Source organism: Procambarus clarkii, chromosome 50 (assembly GCF_040958095.1).
Source record: "Procambarus clarkii isolate CNS0578487 chromosome 50, FALCON_Pclarkii_2.0, whole genome shotgun sequence".
Classification (NCBI taxonomy): Eukaryota; Metazoa; Arthropoda; class Malacostraca; order Decapoda; family Cambaridae; genus Procambarus; species Procambarus clarkii.
Genome location: NC_091199.1, coordinates 16,385,008 through 16,401,193, shown reverse-complemented (window position 1 = coordinate 16,401,193; position 16,186 = coordinate 16,385,008). Strand labels below are relative to the sequence as shown.

The following is a 16,186-nucleotide window of genomic DNA, read 5'->3' as shown; positions in this document are numbered from 1 at the left end:
TCATCCTCCAGGCTTGGAAGATGATTTGTTGCCCAGATACAATAAATTCCTCACAGTTAAATTCCTTCCTCCTAACACCACTCCTCTAATTCAGCCTATGGACCAGAAAATCATAGCGAATTTTAAGAAACTTTATGAAAGGGCACTTTTCCGGAAATGTTTTGAAGTGACTGAAGCCACAAACCTCACCCTCAAAGAGTTCTGGAAACAGCATTTTAACATTTGTAGTGCTTTAAAATTCGTTGACAAAGCCTGGCAAGAAGTGACTCAAAGAACCCTGATCTCTGGCTGGAGAAAATTGTGGCCTGAATGTGTGAGAGAACTAGACTTTGAGGGGTTTGAGCCTATAAATGATGTGCCTATTGTTGAGGAAATTGTTAGTCTAGGCCAGCAAATGGGCTTGGAATTGGATGGTAATGATGTGGAGGAGTTGGTGGAAGAACACAACGAAGAACTGACCACCGAAGAACTCCTAGCCCTTCAACAGGAACAGCAAGCCAACGCAGCAGCGGATGATTCTGCAGTGGAGGAGGAGGTGGCAGCAGCGAATGTCCCTTCTGCAGTAATTAAGAAGGTGTGTCAGATGTGGGAAGAGATTCAAACAATTGTTGAAAAGACTCGCCCAGAGAAAGCTGTAGTAGGCCGTTGTCTTAATCTTTTCAATGACTATGTGATGCCTTACTACAGAGAGAGCTTGCAAAGAAGGGAAAAGCAAGCTTCCATGGACAGATTTGTGGTGAGGAAATCGAGCAGTGAGCCTCAACCAGGACCTAGTGGCACTCAGATAAAACGTCCCAGGGAGAGCACACCAGAAAGATCCTCACTGCCTGATGTAATAATGGAAGGGGACTCCCCTTCCAAACAGTAACTCCTCTCCTCCTCCCCCCTCCTCACCATCTTCCATACGCCTACAGCATTCAACAGCAGGGTAAGTAATAACTTGATCATAGTTTTGTAGGTTTATTTAGATGAATTATGTATAAAAATTTAGTGTGATGTGGGGTTTTTGGGGTAGTCAGGAACGGATTAATTCATTTCCCTTTATTTCTTATGGGGAAATTAGCTTCGGAATACGAGTTTTCGGAATACGAGGCGTCTCCAGGAACCAATTAAACTCTTAAACTGAGGTATGCCTGTGTTCCGAAAAACTCGCATACAGGGACACTCGTGTTCCGAGGTACCACTGTACTGTAATATATAATATTTCTTTTGTTTTTGACTGATGAATTGTTCTAAAATTATTGGTACAGTGGTACCTCAGCTTACGAATTTAATCCCTTCCCAGAGTCTGTTCGTAAGCCGAAAATTCGTAAACCTAAGCGAATTTTCCCATAAGAAGTAATGTAAATTGAATTAGGAATTAATCCATTCTATACTCTCCAAAAAGTTAACTTCAAAGTAAATTTTATACCTAATTCACCCAAATCTTTAGTACTAAAGTATGTACAAATTATTGCTTACCTTTATTGATGGCTCTTGTTGGCGTATGGAAGACGGTGAGGAGGAGAGGGGGGGGGGGGGAGAGAAGGAGAGGTGTTAGTGTTTGGAAGGGGAGTCCCCTTCCATTATAACATCAGGCAGTGATGACTTCTCTGGGGTACACTCTATGGCACGTTTTGCCTGCGAACCACTAGGATCTGCTTGTGGCTCACTGCTTGATTTTCTCACAAAAAATCTATCCATAGAGGATTGTTTTCCTTTCGTTGTAACACTTGTCTGTTGTGAGGCATTAGTGTTATTACAAGGTTAAGGCAATGGCTTAAGGCAACCCCCGCCTGCACCACGCGCCTCAAGCCAAAGCCATACGGGATTAATACAGTACGTCCTGATGCTTGCCTTTCTGATCCGGAATAATATCCGCTTGTCTGGCTTACTGTCTGGATTGAGCAACATCTGGAAGAAGTTAACCAGATCAGATTTCAACTCTAACAGTATACGCTGATCCGATGAAATATCCGCTAGTCCGGCTTCTATGGACATATCGGGGACCACGAGCCAGAACCTCGCCTCCTCAGAGAGGCATGAGGAGCAATGGCCTATAGAGACCCCTCCCCCTCCCTGTGGTTGGGAGCATTCTATGTCTGCCATCGACCGAGACAGGCATCCAGAAAGGTAGGCGCCCCAAAACAAACCCCTATTCTGGTGAAAATATTGCTACCGAAAGCTGAACGAGTGGACAGAACTCCACTTGGGGTTTTGTTGCCCTTGTTTGTCTCTTGGTAGGAGGTAGTTTTCGTCACTGGTAGGGGCGCGGGGTACTGCACAGCTAGTTAACACCTATTATAGCGGCCGACTCTGTTCCGCCTGGGTACGTTGTCCCCTTACAGGGTTTTTCTTTTATGTTTCTGCCTGGTAGGGGTCTGCCTTGACCTTCCCCCTCTCTGTTGTTGGGATCAGTGTGTATTTTCTTGTGTGTTGGTGGTTTCCCTTGCTAGGCCCCTGTGCGTGGACATGTCCCAGGGGTTCAGCTATTAGAAGTTCGTTTGGTAGACTTGGGTTCCAGTTCACAGTACCCTGCCTGGGCTTCCCTTAGCGTGTTAAATGGGTAAGGGCCCTGGAAAACCCCATGGGGGCTCTGTGGTCCGGTGGATGTGACCCTTGAGCCCCCTCTTGCTTCTTGCGAGTTTGAAGGTTGCTCTGTCTCCTTGTCTCTGGGCGACATTCACTAGTTGTGCCTCCGCCATGCTGCCTGTTGGGTCGGTGATTCTTTTGACCCGGAGTTGTGCAACGTTTGTTGTCTGTACGTACTTCCGTTCACCCATGCTACTCGACATATGTGGGTGCAGGCAGCTGGCGCGTTGCATGCTTGGTTCAATTGCTGCAGCAAGCTCAGTTGGTTGCGGCCCTGGATGCCCCAAAATTGCCCCATTTTGGTTATAGGGGTCTGGACTTGGTGGTGGGAGTCGCTTCAGCTCTGGTTCCATCCGCCCCTCCTAGTCCTTCCCCCTTCTGTTGTGCATACTTTCCTTCCCCCTTGCTTCCGGCTCTGAACCATCAGCGGGTTTCGGGGTTGGGGCAGGGTCTCGTTGGTGTTGAGACTCAGACAGTCTTGGGGTTTTTTCTCTTCCGGGGTGGTGGCTAGGCATTCGAGCCTGTTCTTCCAGCCATGGCGTATGACCAGTGGGCTCCCTTAGTGTTTTTACGGCTGCCCCGGCTTTTTCTTGTGAGGCTGGGGCTTTGTGGGGACGGCTCGGCTCCGGTTCTTGCCGTGGAGATTCTCAGGGTTGGGGAGGGGTTGCCTAGGGGCCTTGGTTCTGTTTGCCCTACTTGGGATTTTGTCCCCTTGGAGCGGGGCTTGCAGTTCCTCAGTGTGGGGTTTTCTTTCCCCCCTCTGCGTCCGAGTTAGTTACGGGTCTGCCCCTCTCCGGGTTCGGTTCCGTGTCCCTTCAGGTCCGTCGGTTCCGTCATTCCTGTGGGTGCTTTTCACCACTTTCTTAACTTTTTTTCTTGGATATATACTTCTCTTCATGTTGCAATCATGTTCCCTTCGTATCGGGTTACCTGCATGACCCTTGGTCAAGGGTGCCATTGGGCCTCTATGTGCCTCCATGGATTTGTGCTTACTTCTCCCGATTCTCAATGGTTCACGAAACTCTTCGATACCTGAAATATTTTTGGAACGTCTGTTGACTTCCAGTGCGGCTTCCCTCCAATTCTCTCTCGGACTTGTTGGTCCTCTTCCGTACTCCGTGTCTTCTTTCGATTCTGTTACGCATTATTTTGTATTCACATCGTCTCTCCTTCCTGTCTCGGCATTCCAAATATTCGTTACATATACCTTGCTGGCGCCCTCCCCGGAAGACGGGTGTTGCGATTCGGCTCTCAGGTGCAGGGATGATTGTTTTGTTTCTGGGCAGTGTACACGTGTTGGTGTTCTGTGTCCTTTATAGCGGATTATATGCCGTTCTCGCTCCTCTTATCTCTCCAGTCATAGTCCCTTAGGTGTGGGGGTGTTCTGGCTTTTATATGTGGGATAATCTCCTAGTTTTTCTCTACTTCTGGGTGTGGGGTGTCTCAGAGTGGTGCCACCTCCACCTCTATTCTGCACTTTGTCTTCTCCTACTGGGCACGCAGCTGGACATATTCCGCTAGTGATGCTCCTGGTATATTACATGGTTCGGCTGTGTCGTGACCCGGTCGTGTCTCCACTCTGCAAGTGGGTTTGTACAGTCTGGCGGCTCTGTCGGCCAGACTGGTTTGAGATATATATACAAGAGTTGTTACATTCTTGTACAGCCACTAGTACGCGTAGCGTTTCGGGCAAGTCCTTAATCCTATGGTCCCTGGAATACGATCCCCTGCCGCGAAGAATCGTTTTTTCATCCAAGTACACATTTTACTGTTGCGTTAAACAGAGGCTACAGTTAAGGAATTGCGCCCAGTAAATCCTCCTCGGCCAGGATACGAACCCATGACATAGCGCTCGAGGAACGCCAGGCGAGTGTCTTACCACTACACCACGGAGACTGTTCTTAATTTTTGGTGGGGTGTTAGGTGAGGTGGTGTTGTGTGTTTTGCTTGGCCACGTTGCGTGCGTCTTACCATGACATTACTCTGTCCGTGTATCTTGTTCTTAGTTACAGTGTGATACACAGCCTCAAATTTCGGTGCCTTTTCCTAATCTTTTGGCGCCTTAATCTGTTCTCGATATCTGGACACTCCTTCATTGTCTCAGTCCATGCTGTCTGTACACCCATTCATTGCCTCGGTCTATGCTCTCTGGGCACTCCCTGATTGCCTGTCTTTCATTGCCTGGCTGCACCCTTCTCTACATTGGTGTGTCTGTATATGTGGTTGGTCGTGTACATTACGTTGCCGGCTGCTTCTTCTATCTTCTTCATTCATCATATTCATTATACTCTCTTGTAATTACCTAAGTGTAATTACCTTAGTGTAGTTACAGGATGAGAGCTACGCTCGTGGTGTCCCGTCTTCCCAGCACTCTTTGTCATATAATGCTTTGAAACTACTGACGGTCTTGGCCTCCACCACCTTCTCACCTAACTTGTTCCAACCGTCTACCACTCTGTTTGCGAAAGTGAATTTTCTTATATCTCTTCAACATCTTTGTTTAGCTAGTTTAAATCCATGACCCTAGCTACCGGTGCTTGGATTGTACGTAGGGTCTTTTCATTGCCTATTTCCGTTTTTCCTACCTGTATCCAACACATTGTTGTGTATCTTGGTAGGTGCTTATTGGCTGTGCTGGTGTTGGTGCTAGGTTAGTGAAATCCTAAAAAAGCAGTATGAGGACATGTTTAGCACTTCAATAAACAACATGAAAGTGGAAGATCCAGACAATTTCTTTATGCGGGATATTCAAACCCCTATAAATATAACTGATATCAACACGAGCGCACTAAATTTTGAAAGAGAAATTGAAAACATGCCCATGCACTCGGCCCCAGGTCCAGACTCATGGAATTCAATATTTATAAAGAAATGCAAAGTGCCGGTAGCACAGGCACTCAGTATAGTGTGGAGGAAGAGCTTGGACACGGGGGAGATACCAGATGCACTTAAAGTAGCAGACATAGCCCCTCTACACAAGGGAGGGAGCAAAGCATTGGCAAAGAATTATAGACCAGTTGCACTAACATCGCACATAATAAAAGTATTTGAGAGAGTGATTAGGAGTCAGGTCACCAATTTCATGGAGACCAATGACCTTCACAACCCAGGCCAACATGGATTTCGAGCGGGAAGATCGTGCCTCTCACAGCTACTTGAGCACTATGATAAAGTCACTGAGGCATTAGAGGAAAAACAGAATGCTGATGTGATATACACGGACTTCGCAAAGGCTTTCGATAAATGTGACCATGGTGTGATAGCACACAAAATGAAGTCAATGGGAATAACTGGTAAAGTAGGATGCTGGATACTCAGTTTTCTATCAAATAGGACTCAGCGAATAACGGTCAACCATATAAAATCTAGTCCAAGTGCAGTTAAAAGCTCTGTACCTCAGGGTACAGTCCGTGCACCGCAGCTTTTCCTTATTCTCATATCAGATACAGACAAAAATACAAGTCACAGCTTCGTATCATCCTTTGCAGATGACACAAAAATTAGTATGAAAATTACCTCGGCTGAAGACATTGAAAAACTTCAAGCGGATATTAATAAAGTTTTCGACTGGGCATCAGAAAATAACATGATGTTTAACAGTGATAAATTCCAGGTACTCAGGTATGGTAAAAATGAGGACCTTAAACATAATACAGGATACAAAACACAATCAAATGTACGCATAGTAGGAAAACAGCATGTAAAGGATTTGGGAATAATGATGTCCGACGACCTAACGTTTAGGGAGCATAACCAAGCAAATATTGCGACAGCCAGAAAAATGATAGGATGGATTACGAGAACTTTCAAATCCAGGGATCCCATCACAATGGTTGTACTCTTCAAGTCACTTGTGTTGTCCTGTCTTGAGTACTGCTCAGTACTCACTTCCCCCTTCAGAGCAGGAGAGATTGCTGAAATAAGAGGGAATACAGAGAACATATACGGCACGCATAGACACGATACAGCACCTAAATTATTGGGATCGTGTCAAAGCCCTCCAAATGTACTCACTAGAAAGAAGACGAGAGAGATATCAACTAATATACACCTGGAAGATACTGGAGAGCCAAGTACCAAATCTACACAGCAAAATAACAACGTACTGGAGTGAACGATATGGAAGAAAATGCAGAATAGAACCAGTGAAGAGCAGAGGTGCCATAGGCACAATCAGAGAACACTGTATAAACATCAGAGGTCCACGGTTGTTCAACACCCTCCCAGCAAGCATAAGAAATATTGTCGGAACAACCGTGGACATCTTCAAGAGGAAACTAGATTTATTCCTCCAAGGAGTGCCGGACCAACCGGGCTGTGGTGGGTATGTGGGCCTGCGGGCCGCTCCAAGCAACAGCCTAGTAGACCAAACTCTCACAAGTCAAGCCTGGCCTCGGGCCGGGCTTGGGGAGTAGAAGAACTCCCAGAACCCCATCAACCAGGTATCAACCAGGCTTCTGTACATAGTCAGTTCCCTGATTTTGGACTGCACCAGTGTTCAGTTATAGCCCTAAGTTCTTTCATTTTTTCCTTGTATGTCACTGCTAGCTTCTGTGTTGTAATGTCTGCAGGTAGATGTAGATTTCCATTCACCCCCTCCTGCCCCCTATGGTTCCTTTTCGTTGGGACAGGGGGAGCTAGGCTTATGATCCGGGCTATGGTTTTTCTTTGTGTTTCTTTTCCAGACCCTACATTTTTTGTTTTAGTGCGGTACACGTCCTGAGTAGTTCTCCTCATATATAACTTGGAAGACACGTGTGTCATTCTTCCCTGCTGGAGCTGGTTGTGCTGCTCCTGTAGGTTGCGGGGTCACTGTTTTTCTCTTCGCAACTTGCGATTGCGTTCGTGGTGCTTGTTTTCCTCGTTGGCCTATGCCTGGATCCTTGCTCTTCAGTTTTCATCGTCATTTAGCCCTTGCTGTTGCGGTGTCTGCGGTTCAACTCTTTCGGCACGTGGATTCTTCGCGTTGTCATCTGTTTTCGGCCTTGTTGGTCCTTCAGGGATCTTGAGGAGGGGGCGGGTTCTTCCCAGACAGGGCGTTTCTGCTCGCCGGGTTTGGGTTCTAGGTTTCCCTGGTGGGCGCTCCTTCTGGATCTTTGCCGGCCTTGATTGGGGGCATTTCTTTACTCGGTGTCCGATCCTGAAGGTCTTCCCACGGCTCCGCCTCTTTTTGCAGATCGGTCCAGTCCAGTACGAGGCTGGTTCACTCTTTCCCTCGAGTCTTCGCGTCTCGTGGTTTTTGTCTCGAGTTTCTTGTCACTTGTGTGGGCACTGGTGGCTTCGTTGTTGGTCTCCCGCCTGTGTGTTTTGTCTCGGCGGCAGTGTGTAGTTACCTGGTGGTCCTTCCGGTTTTCCTATCACTGCATAGGTGTACTTCGGTCTCTGATAGGGTTGTCTTGTCCTTCTCCCTAGGGTTGTTCCAGGATCCTCATCTGGTGTCGAATACTGTCGTCTCGTCTTGGGCGGCGCTGGCGGGGCCACTACAATTTGCGTTCGGTGTTGCTGTTCCTTCTGCTTCGTTTCGCTAGCTGTCTAGTGTATTGTTTCACCTCCGGCCTGCTCATGCGCTTCCGGTGTCGTCCTGGTCACTGGCCTGGATGGTCTATCTTCTTTCTTCTCCTCGGTTTCTCATGACCCCTTTGGTTCTGGAGTGTTTTTCTGCTCGTTTGGTCCTGGTGGTAGGTTGTTAGTTTGCTGCAGTCTCCTTCTTTTCAGGTGATGTTTGGGTCTGCTGTTTTCCGGAGGGGTTCTTGGGTTGCTGCTTGATTGGTCAGACCGGGGGTTCTTCATGTGTTGTGTTCGGTTGTGGCTCTTCGCTGTTCTCTGAGTGTCTTGGCCTCTGGGACCATAGGCGTGTTTTGGTTCGCTTGGGTTCCCTTCCTTCCTTCCTTCCTGTTCTGGGGCTTGGGTCTCCCGAGTCATCTGCAGAATCCTTTGGGTCACTCTGTGGTCTTGTTTTTGGGTTAGAGCGCGTGGCTTCAGCCTCCCGGTTCCTTCCCTCTTTTCCTTATCTTTGATGAGGTAGCTCTGGGGTGCCGACGGGGCTTCCCCCAGAAAACCAGCGATGAATGTAATGAAACGTCATTTTCTAGGTGAGTCCCAGAGGCTCCCTAGCATCCCTCCCTTCCTCTGGTGGTGTTTTTCGTGCATTTTGACTTCCAGCCTAAGAACTGCCATTTGGATCACTGGCGGAAGGTGTAAAGACGGCGCGGCGACGTGATGCTAGTTTGCTAAATTTGTTTGGGGAATTCTGTCCATTTGTTCAGCTTTAGGTAGCAATATTTTCACCAGAATAGGGGTTTGTTTTGGGGCACCTACCTCTCTGGGTGCCTGTCCTGGTCGATGGTAGAATGCTCCCATCCACATGGGGGTTTCTATAGGCCATTGCTCCTCGTGTCTCTCTGAGGGGGGGGGGGCTAGGTTCTGGCTCGTGGTCCCCGGTAGGAAAGAACTCCAAGCACATTGACTGATGCCAGAAAGTTAACCCTTTAACTGCTCAACGCGCCTGCAGGCCCAGGCTTCAGGTGTTCAATGCGCCTCCGGGTGTTTTTATTTTTCACGTCCCATTCAAAACTCCCGCGGCTACATGGGGTTTACATCAGCTTCCTCAGGGCTCTTGTAAACAGACGCCATCTTTAAAAAAAATCATGGTCCACATTGCCGGGTGTCAGAGCCTCAGTAGTGAGTGAGCAACCAAGGCTGGTGCTCGCAGCATGAGCGCACAGCACTGCTGTTCAGCGTGTGACCACAGCATTGCCTAATATTGTCAAAATATATATATAATCTGTTTTATTTAGCCATGATAGTATTATAGAAGAGCCCGAGTGTGATAATGACTGGGTACAGTGTTCAAATATCAGTGATTCAATGCTGTTCACGATGTTCACAGCGCTAGCCACAGCACCACAGTTTTATTTCGTCCATCTAGGAATCTTCAAACTACTTTTTAGGTTCCTTTTCAAAATAAACTTGTGGTCAATTGATCATTTACAGGTATTAGTGACCAGGGTTGTGGTTATAATTAGCATTATGCATAGGAAGGAGGAATTTTGGTGAGGGAGGGAGGAAGGGAGAGAATTGAGGTAGCCTCACTGTGTGGCAGTAACTCTTGTTTTGCTCACCTTCGTGGTTCGCTATGGGGAACACACATGTACATGGGTATATACAGTGTGTGTGTGAATAGTGTAATAACAGCACCAGGAGTATGTTGTAAGGAGCTATTTTGGTGAGGGAGGTGACGTCGTAATCGTGGCGTCGTCTGCTGTGTGATTTGTCATACAGTGTATGGTGGCCACTGTACTGTTTGGACACAATACCGGCTTACTTGCATAGTTCTGGTAAATAAAACATGTAGATAGGTATATATAACATGTGTAATTAGTGTAATAAGAACAATAACAGAATGGTGGGAGGAGCAATGTTGGCGAGTAAGATGTTGGAGTGAGGGAGGGCTGGCTGGGTGTGGCTGCTCACACTCGCGGTGTTCTGAATGTGTTGATAGTGAATGTATATAGTGTGTGACAGTGTATAGTCTGTAAATAGACTGTATATATACATAAATTAGCATGATACATGGTAAATATGTGCAACATGTGTGTACACAAGTGTCATGCACGTAACAGTGTCCTTGGACAGTACGGATGTTTTACTGCCATAATATAGTGTACGTGTTCATTATACATAGGATTAGCATGTAAAAACAAATAAAATGTATTTGGAACTGTGCGCAAAAAATTAACAAAAATATATTCGCGGCAACTCGCGCGCCCCGCCCCGGGCGCCCCACCGGCCCCGGGAGCTTACTGCTCTGGCGCTCTGGCGCAGTATGATGTCACGCCCCACATTTTGGACCCCATAGCAGCCAAAGTAAGTACAATTTCAAAGTTCCGTTGCTATACCCATATACAGGGAGGGGTTTTTGACACTTTCAGAAGAAAAAAGAATTTTTTCCCCGAGGTTTCATTTTTTGTGCACTGGGGGGTGTCATATTTATAAGCCGCGCAGTTAAAGGGTTAAACATATCCATTCAGCCTGGATAATTCTGGGAGCCTCTGGGACTCGCCCAGAAAATGGCGTTTCATTACATTCAACGCTGTTCTTTTGATTGCTCTCAGTCAGGGTAAGCTATCTTGCTGATAGCTGCATTTTGAGGGTAAACAAGATATCAAATTTAATCCATTAGCTCAATATTAGATATTAATTTCTTGTTGACCAACATTAGAATACAAATCTGAACAATGATGGTGTTTAGAATCTAAGGTTTTATTGTTATTTCTAGATTGTAGATTACGAATGGGTGTTGGACGTGTGGCTGGACCACCAGTGTAGTCTTGATGATGTGGACGGGTGTTGGACGTGTGGCTGGACCACCAGTGTGGTCTTGATGATGTGGACGGGTGTTGGACGTGTGGCTGGACCACCAGTGTGGTCTTGATGATGTGGCTGGGTGTTGGATATCAGTGCTGAGTGTTTGATGTGTCTCAAGGATATATTGCTCCTCTTTTCTACTTCTGAATGCACATTGGGTGCTACAGTACAAGGTAATTCATTGGGTTTCTAATTTTATAACATTTATTTACAATTATTATTTGCTAGGAAATAATGTGGTAATACATTTGTCCTGTATGTAAGTGAAACATTAACCTCTAAAGTGCGGTTACTGTCCCATAATACATTAAACTGTTATTGTCTGGGTTTTACACCAGTGATGCGAACATGGCTATTTTAGCTGTATATGGATGCTCAGTAGCCCCCTCCATTTACGAATTTAATCCATTCCCAGAGATGGTTTGTAACCCGAAAATTCGTAAACCAAAGCGAATTTTCCCACAAGAAATAAAGTAAATTTAATTTATCTGTTCTACACTCCCAAAAATATTAAATTCAAAATAAATTTTATACCTAATTCACCCAAATCTTTAGTACTAAAGTATGTACACATTATTGCTTACCTTTATTGATGACTCTTGTTGGTGTATGGAAGACGGTGAGGAGGAGGGAGGAGGAGAGGTGTTAGTGTTTGGACAGGGAGTTTCCTTCCATTATAACATCAGGCAGTGATGACTTCTCTGGGGTACACTCTCTCCTACATTTTGTAGCCATACATCTAGGACCTGGTTGTGGCTCACTGCTTGCTTGTCTTGCTAAGAATCTGTCTAAAGACACTTGTTTGTCCCTACATTTTAATGCTCATCTGTAGTGAGACTTCACATTGTCATTTAAAGGGTTAATGCAACGGCCTGTTACAGCTTTATTTAGGTGAGTTTCTGGGTGAAGCCCCATCGGCTCCCCGGAGCTTACTAGGCTGATATGGTAATGTCAGACTTTGTCATCAGTCATGTGTATGGAGTTCTGTGGGCCTACCGGGGACCACGAGCCAGAACCTGGTCCCCCCCAGAGAGGCATAGGGAGCAATGGCTTATAGAAACCCCCCATGTGGTTGGAAGCATTCTATGTCTGCCATCGACTGGGTCAGGCACCCAGCATCCCAAAACAAACCCCTATTCTGGTGAAAATATTACTGCTAAAAACCGAACAATTGGATAGAACTCCCCTAAAAGAAACGAGCAAACGAGCATGACGTCACACGCCGCCATGCCGCTGTCTGCGCAGCTCCCTCCTCCCCGGGAGGGGGAAGGTGGAGCACCAGACCATCCCTGCGCTGGCTATCCACCCATCAGTTCTCAGGCTGATGCTAGAGGTGGAGGTCGTGTGCTTGGCTCTAGCTTTTCCAGCACTGTGCTTTGAGAGTGGTGGCTGTCTTCTGGGGGTGCGAGAGCCTGGAGTTATTCTTCAGTACTCAGGCTAGATGTGCCTAGGGTAATCGTCCCAAGGTGCCTTGTAAGTACTGCCCTTGGGGCTTGGGGTTACCTTCCACAAGTTCCTCGGGGTCTGCCTCTGCTAGGCTGTATTACTGCTCGGTTTTCGACTGTCCTTTGGGTGCTGGGGGGGTTTTGTCTTCCTGGTTTACCTTAGGGTAAGAGGCAGTTCCACTGGTGGGGCGCAGGGTACTGCACAGCTTGTTTTCACCACTTACAGCGGTCGGCTCTATTCCTTGAGGTACGTTGTCCTCTTGAGTTTTTTTTTTTTTTTGTTTTTTTCCGCCTTGTAGTAGAGCCTGCCTTGTTTCCCCTTTTTGTGCCTGACCTGTGCACAGTTGTTTTCTGGTGGTGCCTCCTGCTAGGTCCCTGTGAGTGTACATGTCCCGGGGATTCAGCTTTAGACAGCTGTTTGGTAGTGTTGGGTGCCGGTTAGCAGTACCCTGCCTGGGATTACCTGGGCATGAGTTTCTGTTAAGCGTTCAGGACCCTGGGAAACCCCTAGGGGGCATGTGGGGCCGATGGATGTCCCCCTGTAGTCCCCCCTCGCTTTGTGCAAGTTCGAGGGTTGCTCAGTCCCCTTGACTCGGGTGACCCCTCACAGTTTTTGCCTCCGTCACGCTGCCTGTTGGGTCGGTGACACCTTCGACCCGGAGTCATGCGAGTTCTGTTGCTTGCTAGTGACTCAGTTTACCCAATCTCAAGATGATGTTCTACGAGTACAGGCAGCTCAAGCGTTGCATGCTCGGTTTAGGTTCTTGCAAAACGCTAGGTTGGTTGCTCGCCCGGATGCCCCGAGGCTGCCCCGTTTTGCTTATAGGAACCCGGACTTGGGGGTGGGGGTCGCTTCGACCTTGGTTCAGTCCGCACCCCCTCGTCCTTCTGCTGTGGTGCGTCCTGGTCTCCTCCCCCTGCTTCCTGCCCCGAAGCGTCTGAGGATTTCAGGGTTGGGGTAGGGTTTAGATGGTCTTGAGTCTCGGGCGGTCTCGGGGGAAGCTCCTTCCGGTGTGGTGATGGAGGCATTCGAGTCCGATCTTCCTGTTGAAGCCTCTGGTGTCTGACCAGTGGGCCCTCTTCTGTTTGGCTCTTTCGGCTGCGCTAGCTTTTATATTAGGGACCGGTGCTCTGGGAGATGACTCGGCCCCGGGTCCCGAGGAGGGGGATCTTGGGGCTGGGGAGGGGCTGACTTGGGAGCCTTGGGCCTCGCTGGACCTCCGCCTGGGTTTTTCTACCCTCGGAGCGGGTCTTATTGTTACAAGGAGTGGGGGTTCTCTTTTCCTCCCTCTACGAGTTGGATTTGGCATCTGCCCCTCCCTGGGTTCAGTTCTGTGTTGCCTCGGGTGCATCGGTTCCGTCTTTCCGGAGGTTTTCGGCTTCCCGCATCCAACCGTCTGCGGTGCGGGCTGCCCTGGCGTCTTACCTCCTGTGTGACCCGGATTATGCCTCGGTGATGGATCCATCGTCTTTCAGGTTTGGGAATTCGTTCTCTTTCTGGGTCCGTTATGATGTTCCAGAGTCGTCCTGGCTGGTGGACTGTCCTATTTTTGCTTTGGAGGCTTGGCATTCTTTCTGTCGTTCCTGCACGCTTGAGTGGCGCGAGGTCTCGACGGTGGTTCAAGTTTTCCTGGGGGGACGACCTTGAGCACCTCAATGAGTGCTTGTTTGCTCCTGCCCTTTCCTGGGATGTTGGTGTTCAGCAGCTCCATGTGCAGGTTCCCTCCCTGTCGGCTGCGCAGGTGGCTTAGGATGTGCATGCCGGGGCCTCTTGGTTTCGGCTTTGTGCTTCTTTTCCCTTTGGGAGCTGTCTTCAGACTGGCTTGGGAAGGATGTGGGGCGCTCTGGGTCGTTCCGGGATCCGGTGCCTTGGGTTCGGCGGTGCACGCGTCGTCTTCCTTGTTGAAGCTGTTTGCGCCGATTTTGTGGGATGCGGTTTCCCTGTTCTACGCTTCCCGGCTCACGTGTCGGCAGGGGTGATCGCCTTCTCTTTGGAATCGGCCTGGGCCCTGACTGTTAGGATGTCTTCGCCTTTTTGTCGTTTGCTTTTTGTTCCTTTGGCCATGGGGCAGTATATTCAGGCTGCTTCGGCCAGTTGCCGTCCTATGTCTGACTTGGTGGTTCTCCGGGGGTCCCAGGTGGGGGTCCTTCCCGGGAGGTCATGCCAGGGCTTGGGGTTCCATTCGTCGTGGTAGGCCACTGGTGTCGGGTTCGGGTTCGATTCTGCCTGCGGACCCGCCTTCGTCTAGTCGGCGGCGGTGCTCGCTCTATGCGAGATTCTGGGTCTTGTAAGGGGCGCCGACCCTTGAGCAGTTCGCCCCATTGACAGGGCGATGAAGGGGAGGCTTGCGCTGTTCGCTCACGCCTGGCCCCATGATTTGTGGGCGTTTCGGGTCATTTTCTTTGGCCTGCGGTGGCGTTGGGTGGCCCTTCCTCCTTCGGGGGGTTTGGTGCTGGCGGGGCAGGCCTCTTCTCCTGTGCTTCGTCGCATCGTCTTGGATTGGGTTCGCTTAGGCGTCGTCAAAACGACGTCGTCCCCCTCAGATGGGTTTCCCATCTTTTTCCAGTGCTGAAATTGGACTGTGTAGGGATTGTATGTAACATTTGTAACATAAGATTTCACCTGAGTTGTACAGGATTACCTACACAATATGCAAACCGAGAAGGTAACTACTGGATCTGTCAAAGTGACAGACAGATGTGGGAAAACATCACCAAATTAATGAATAACATTCATGAAGTACACAGGCTACAATTCACACAAAAACTACCAGAAATATATGCAGAGTATATAAAGACAGCAACGAACTCTGAACACAACCCAGGGACTGAGAATTTAGAGAGCCAAAGTAGCAATGTAGAAGGACATGGTGTCGAGGTACACAAAAATGAAGGCAATATTGTAGAGCAAACTGGTGATATAAATAAGGAGAGAAAAAATGAGACAGATGAGAACACAAATGAGAAAGACGAAAGCAACAAGGAGAAAGATAAGGGCAATACCGAGAATGAATGCGGAAACGAGAAAGTTGGAACAAAAAACACAGAGGTAGCCAAGTCTTGCACGGGTGCAAACAATAAGAATAAAATCACAGATGAAAATATTTGCAGGTATTATGCAAAAGGACAGTGCAGATATGGGACCAGAGGCACAGAATGCACATTCTGTGCATTCTGTTAGGGAAAGGCAGATGTCATTTTGATACAGAGTGTAGATACTGTCTCCACTCGATCATCCGGACTATATGGGAAGGACCCCCAGCCGGATTATCACATTTTTCGGATAATGGTACTTTTTCACCTACGAGTCCAAAAGTGACCATTTCCAACTATTTTTATACTACAAACAACATAATTTGAATTGCCTTGCCACATACAATTATTAAATATTCAACTAGAAACCTCAACTTACCTTGTTGGTGTTCGTCTTCTTGATTGATGCCACACATCTTGAAGTTAAAATTTCTTAACAATTTACGTAACCTATACTAACACAACACTAAAATTAACACTTAAAATTACTGTACAGTTCATTAAGCTAAGTTAGTTTTGACTGCCAGCTGCTGAAGCCTCACTGGTTGAGGGCATTTGGGTTGCCTGTGAGGCCTCACTTGTTGAAGGTGCTTGCTTGCACCTCACTTGTTGAAGCGCTTGCATGCCCTCACTTGTTGAAGGCGCTTGGCTTGCCTGTGACGCCTCACTTGTTAAAGGCGCTTGCTTGCGCCTCACTTGTTGAAAGCGCTTGGCTTGCCTGTGGCGCCTCACTTGTTGAAAACGCTTGGCTTGCCTGTGGCGCCTCACTT

General features: G+C 48.0%; 1 protein-coding gene across 3 annotated transcripts in view; it reads left to right on the top strand.

The window, feature by feature from the left end:
* LOC123772627 (zinc finger protein Xfin) overlaps positions 1-16,186 on the top strand; it is an 84,524-nt gene that overhangs the window by 31,021 nt on the left and 37,317 nt on the right. For 2 of the 3 annotated variants that reach the window (XM_069303614.1, XM_045765874.2), the window contains exon 2: positions 10,850-11,111. The exons of the other annotated variant lie outside the window; for it this stretch is intronic. The gene's annotated coding sequence lies outside the window, so the exon portion shown is untranslated. The remainder of the gene's footprint in view (positions 1-10,849; positions 11,112-16,186) is intronic. 3 annotated transcript variants of the gene reach the window in all.